Below are 6000 nucleotides of genomic sequence, written 5' to 3' on the forward strand. Positions count from 1 at the left end.
GCATGGTTCCTTGTTGCTTGGCATATTACTGACATACAGTCGCTACGTCTATAGGTACCCTAAGTAATGAAGCTGACCATTGACATAATGATTTTCTTAAAGGGGCTCCAAGTCCAAAGCCAATGCCATGGACCGTTACTGCCCAGTTACATGCAATATTGCATTCTCAACCATTTCAGCCTGAGGAAGTTATACAAGTTAATACAGTCTGTTGTCCACTTTTATCAGCCATTTCAGACAAGCTAAAGGATTACTGTAGTGTTCTTCAATGGGATGAATGATCCCCCCCCCCCCCCTATGATCACCACTACCAGATACTCCTGAAACATTTTCATCCATATATGTGACTGATATCAGCCGCTCCTCTTATAACGCTGCTAGATTTTTATAAGCCGCTGAATTAAGATTTAGTGTCCCTTTAACTATCCGATCAAGAATGACGGCCGTTCATAATAATTTTTACTTTTATGATACTAAAACAGTCCATATGATCAATCAAAGTACATTACATTTTTATGAGGCTTGTTTCCAAATTTCGATGGAAATCTTAACTTTTTTCAGGGGGATATTTCACTATGAGGCACATTGACATTACTCCTAGATGATTCTGAGACAATAATCAGTCAAGTTCTATAAAATCTGTACGGTTATTATAGTTATAATTATGGGACAATATTAAAGCGTCTCCATCATTATCATTTCTGTTTTGCATAAATCAGTAGTACATGTGAATACATGAAATTTGTTATATATCTTATCAGGGAAGGTGGCATCTTCCTCGCCCTCCAGCAGCCTGTGTTTCCTCTTTCCCTACCTGCAGGCAGAAACCTCAGTGACCAAAAAATCCATTTAGAGTAACACAGTAGATAACAGACAGGGAGGAGGGGGATGAAGCTGCAGTTTCTCTCTCTGTGTCTGTGAGAGGGGAGGGGGAGCTAAAGTTAGAGGATATCTGATTAGCTTATAGTGCTGGACATAGCATGGGCATCACAAATATACATGAGGCCGAAACATAGAGAAAAACAAAAGTAAAAATACACACATTTCCGACTGCATTATATCTAATATACATCTACTTGTAACAAAAGGAGCACCTTAAATCAATATGGTAAATTAAAATTATTACGCCCACTTCTGGAATACCTACCTACTGGGGGAATGAGGGTCAGATGACCCCCGTTTTGCAATCTTAAGGTGGCCGCAAGTAGGAGTAGACGCGGTGAGCATGTTCATTGGTTTCCATATCTCATAGACGAATGGACAACCAGCTCTTCTAGTCTTTTAAAATTTGTGGTCGGCCACGGTAGGTTGCGAGATGGGGGTGATGGGACCTCCACCTATCAGACATTTATGACATTTACTGTGGATAAACTTTTATCTGCCCTAGTGAAATTAAAAGCAAGTGGGTGCTATAGTGGATCAGGCCGAGTATTTCTTCTCAGCTGATTGGCGCAGCAAACACTCTCTTATGCAGCGGTGCACATCCTATGAGGAGCGGTGGCAACTTTGCCTCACACAGCACAATTCCCTGCCTGCAAGAGGGCATCTTTTTGGCAAATATACACAACCCTGCACTTTCCCATCTCCAATTAGGAGGAGAGTGTCCTACCATTTATGGCCTCGGGCAGCACAGAGGCAGAAGCATCCCCACTCTTGCAGCAACAACCAACTAGCTTAGTTGTGTTATGGAATGTAATTAATGCCCAATTTAAAGAGGTCTGTCTCCATAGCAGAAATACTATAAGAAATCCTGATTAATTCTGTAATCTGAAATTAATTATATTACATATAACACCATTAAAGGGGCTGCCCAAAACGTCTTATATTCTCGGTTAAGGAGGATTGGTCACCAAGGAGGACCCCTGTAAAGCATACAAATCATTACAAAAAATCACAATCACTTCTTAAAGCGATTGTCCAGTAGAGAAAAATAATTTTCATACACCCTATTATGAGTTAATAGAGGGGGGGGTCCTTTGTTCAGAATCCTCATCTCTTGGTCAGAGTGGAGAGCGGTTGCATAGATCGTCTCTCTCTCCGGAGGACCTGTCCTGTCCTGTATTACACAGATAACGCGTTGATCTGGATGGGCAATGTGTAATACTGCATTTTTCCTGTGGTGGTGCTGCATGATATGTAACACCTACTGCCAGGTTTCCTCAAAGATTATAGCTGATCGCTGGGGGTCTCAGGACAGGGACACATTGTGATCAGCTTATTGTCAAAGGACTCTGTCTGTCCTGTGATTTTTGTGTTTTTTTTAATTTATTTTGAAAAATGCATATTTTTTCTTTCCATTTTTGCTTTATATGTGGGCTCTTGCTGGTGTGACGCTACTGTTGCGCTTACCACTCTCTAAGCCAATCAGGCATCTCCCCACTGCTGCTCCCTCTCCCCTCTCACAGCATGTAGTCTTGTAGATAAAGAGAGAGGAACTGCAGTCGCATCCCCCTCCTCTCTCTTTTTCCCTTGTCTTCTATTTACTGTATTACTCTAAATTGCTTTTTTTTGGTGACTGAGAAGGTTTCTGTTCTGCTGGCAGGAAAGGGGGAACTACAAGGTGTAGAAGATGCTACTTTCCTTCAAATAAGATATATGATAAAGTTTTACGTATTCCCATGTACCGCTGGAGCAGATGTGTGACAAGCGTCAAAGATTTACATTGGGAAAATCTCCAACTATGGCCGAAGAGGTTCAGATATTCTATAAATCCTGGCGAGGCCTGGAACATAAGCTACTATGATCAATGTACGGTGGCAGATATAGCTATGATATACAATATAAAGGGGGACCAAACAGCCATAAAATAATTTATGTGGTTTGACATAAAGACATGTATATTATTTAATGCTGGATAGGGTCACAAACTGAAATGGGTTTTACAGCTAATAACAAAGATCAAAAACGTGTGATCAGCAGGGAAACAGCCGATATCCCCCTAATCTTAAAAACAAGGGGGTCCTGTTCCCCATTTTTTATAGGATTGGTTTGAAGTGAATGGGAACTATAGGGACCGCAGAGGTAGCAGTCGCACCCGGGCCATGCAGCCTAAGGAGGCTCAAAATGTTCCTCTACCCCATATGAGACCAGTACTATAAATACATTTTAATAATTGGGGGCTCTAGTAGATTAGATATTGCATTGGGGTCCAGGAGCTTTAAGTTACGCCTATGAAAGTAGCTATGGGAACCTCCATGTTTTATCAGTAGGGGAGCAACGGTACCCACTAACTATGCTGGAAGTCCTGTTCCTTATTCTTAGAGGAGAGGTGGGCACTCTCATGGAAGGGAATGGGCACTGGATAGTTTTTGGAACTCCTGTTTATTTCAATGGGGAAGACTAGTACTTTTTTGGGCACCTCTCCATTTGAGAATGGCGTATCGGCCCCTTGTTTTTAGGATTGGTTTGAGTCCCAGTGGCTGGAGGTGCCTATAACTCCAAGTCACCTCAGTGGAGAGTGATCACAAATACACGATCACCTCTCCACCAAGAATGGGGAACATTAATGCCACCATTTGGGGCTCTGTGCAGGTACCCCCATTAATTACACATTTATGAAGTCTCAGATTGACCTTTAATTCAAATAAAATTGTATATATTGTACATACACTAGGACATACCATAAAGATAGACCTGAAGGCCATTATAAGGCTGAAAGGAGACGCACCCCGGTTTATCTTGAACAAATTGAACCCCCTATCTACAGGAACCGCAACAGCATCGAGGGGCCCATGATGGACAAGGGGACAAACAAGAGCCGGCCCCTCCTCTCCTAGAATAAGGTGGTAGTGGAATAAGCCAACAGGGATGAAGGGATCTCATTTTCAGTTTTGCAGTAGCACCCCACTCCTCAGTATACACGCATGTACATACTAGAACGGGGAAAATAATCTGACAAATACATAATTTTTGGGGTAATGCACTGAACTATGTAATCATAAATAAGTGTTCACCCAGTTTTTCTACAGCCCTGCATGGCATATCTGCCCATATTTCCAGAGATACAAGAGTGGGGGCATAACAAGACAGATTTGTCATTCAGGGCACCAGTATAGCTGGGTGACAATCCCTATGGGATTTGGCCATATTAATAGTGACCCAGGTTTCCCAGAAATTAATATAATTAAGATAGGGGCTTAGAAGAATTATTATTTTTTTTTACAGCTTGACAGAAGAAGACGACTCAAGGAGTTTTTGATTTTTTTTCAATATTATATATTCTAACAATTCATTTCCATATAGCATCAGAAACAACATTGCAAACCTCATCTGACCTCAGTCTATGCACAATGCAAGAAACGATGTGCATTAACCCTTTAAGTTATTGGTATGACAATCCACATACATGTATATAATCTTAAGAAATGTGAGCCGAGTGCGTAGGGTACATTGACGATTAAACATTACATAATCCACTCGTAGAACCATACACACAGTCACTGAGGGACCAACAATTCTATTACTTACATGGGAATGCATATCTATTTACAACAAATATTATATATATATCTATAATAACATGGTGGAATAGGTTAGTACTTAAAGGAACAGTACGCATTTAATTGCAATAACCCTTCAGCAGTATTCCAAAAATCTAGCAATACCTGCTCCCCCCGCCCCCGTAGGCCTCTCCTGTGTTCTCTCCATGTAGATTGCAAGCTGTTGAGCACAGGGCAAATAGAGAGTGCATGATTTACCCCTCCATGCGTACTGCGCAGTTGTGTATGTTGGTGCCGGGGGTGTGTACATGAAGGGGATCCCACAGGAGGGTGTGTGTGTGTGTGTATATCTGTGTATCTTTGTATGTCTGTGTGTTCAATGTCTTTCCTGTCCGCCTCTGTGATCAATGGCTTCATACGTGTCTCATGTAGCGTGTCGCTCAGAGCCTGCGTCCCCTGCACGGCTAGAGCGTTACATAGATATACGTGTGTGTGTGTGTACGTGTGTAAATCTCTGTACACCTCCGTCTCAATCTCAGCTCCCGAATCTCTGGAAGGATCCAGAACAAGCGCAGCGGCACCCACCTAACAAAAGGATTCGGGGCGCAGGAGGCTGCGATTCTTCGTGTATCTCTCTCCTTTAAATTTGCAGCATTCCAGATCCCTCCGGAGAAGACGTTCGCAATCATCCAGGGCCAAGCGGACCATCGCCGTGGGAGCCCCGACGAATCATTGTGCCAAGGGTTTCTGTGCCTGCGAAGCTGGCTCAGGCCAAAAGGAAAAGGGGGTGCGCAAGAAACCAGCCACACGGCAGAAAGAATAAAAAAAAAGAAAGCTTTTTTTTCTTTCTTTTTTTTTTTTAATCCGTTGTGCAGTGAAAATCCCACAAAAGACGAAAATTTTTTTTTTTTACCTCCTCCTCCCCCCCTCCAAAACTGCACCCTCCCTCCCCCTCCTGCTGGCTACTCCCCCTGCCTTGTTACCTCCCTCTCTTTCTCTGCATCTCTCCGTCTGTCTAACCCTCCCTCTCTCACCTCTCTCTCTGTTACTCTCTTCCTTGAGGTCTCCGAAAACAGCAGCAATAAGCAGGCATCATTCTTGGGGGGTCTCGCAGAGACAGGCGTATAGATTGGGCAAGGGGGGGTCCTGCAAAGTTGGGCTTTTGGGTCCAAGATGTCTCATGTCTCCTCCATATGTAAAAGAGGGAGGAGAGAGAGAGGTCACAGCGACAGAAATGTTTTCACTCTCCCACTAGCTGTCTCTCTCTCTCCCCCTCCTCGCTTTTCTCGCCCCCTGCTCTTCCTGTAATTTCTAACACAAAGGGGGGGGGGGATTTATCTGCAGGACTAGAAAGTAACTGTGTGTGTGCTAGGTATTACATTGGACGTACGTGTGCAGTGTTTTCCGGCATGTGTAAGGCCTCGTTCTCACCGGCGCTGTTTTAAAGGGCGATATTTATATACGATCAATGTTCCCATATTCTATAGGTGATGCATTACTTAAATAATGCAAAAAATGCATCAATTATTCAACTTCGCTACACCAGGGAACAGCGTATTCG

The 6000-nt window shown here is 43.1% G+C and overlaps 1 protein-coding gene across 5 annotated transcripts in view; it reads right to left on the reverse strand.

Annotated features, from left to right (window-relative positions):
* ATN1 (atrophin 1) overlaps nucleotides 1–5664 on the reverse strand; it is a 35240-nt gene extending 29576 nt beyond the window's left edge. For 3 of the 5 annotated variants that reach the window (XM_075842946.1, XM_075842947.1, XM_075842943.1), the window contains exon 1: nucleotides 5025–5353. The gene's annotated coding sequence lies outside the window, so the exon portion shown is untranslated. Of the gene's footprint in view, nucleotides 1–4604; nucleotides 4702–5024; nucleotides 5354–5473 lie in introns of those variants that run through there. The other 2 variants (XM_075842944.1, XM_075842945.1) reach the window with 2 other exon arrangements.
* Between the last annotated feature and the right edge of the window lie 336 nt (nucleotides 5665–6000).

This window comes from Rhinoderma darwinii, chromosome 11 (genome assembly GCF_050947455.1).
Source record: "Rhinoderma darwinii isolate aRhiDar2 chromosome 11, aRhiDar2.hap1, whole genome shotgun sequence".
NCBI lineage: Eukaryota > Metazoa > Chordata > Amphibia > Anura > Rhinodermatidae > Rhinoderma > Rhinoderma darwinii.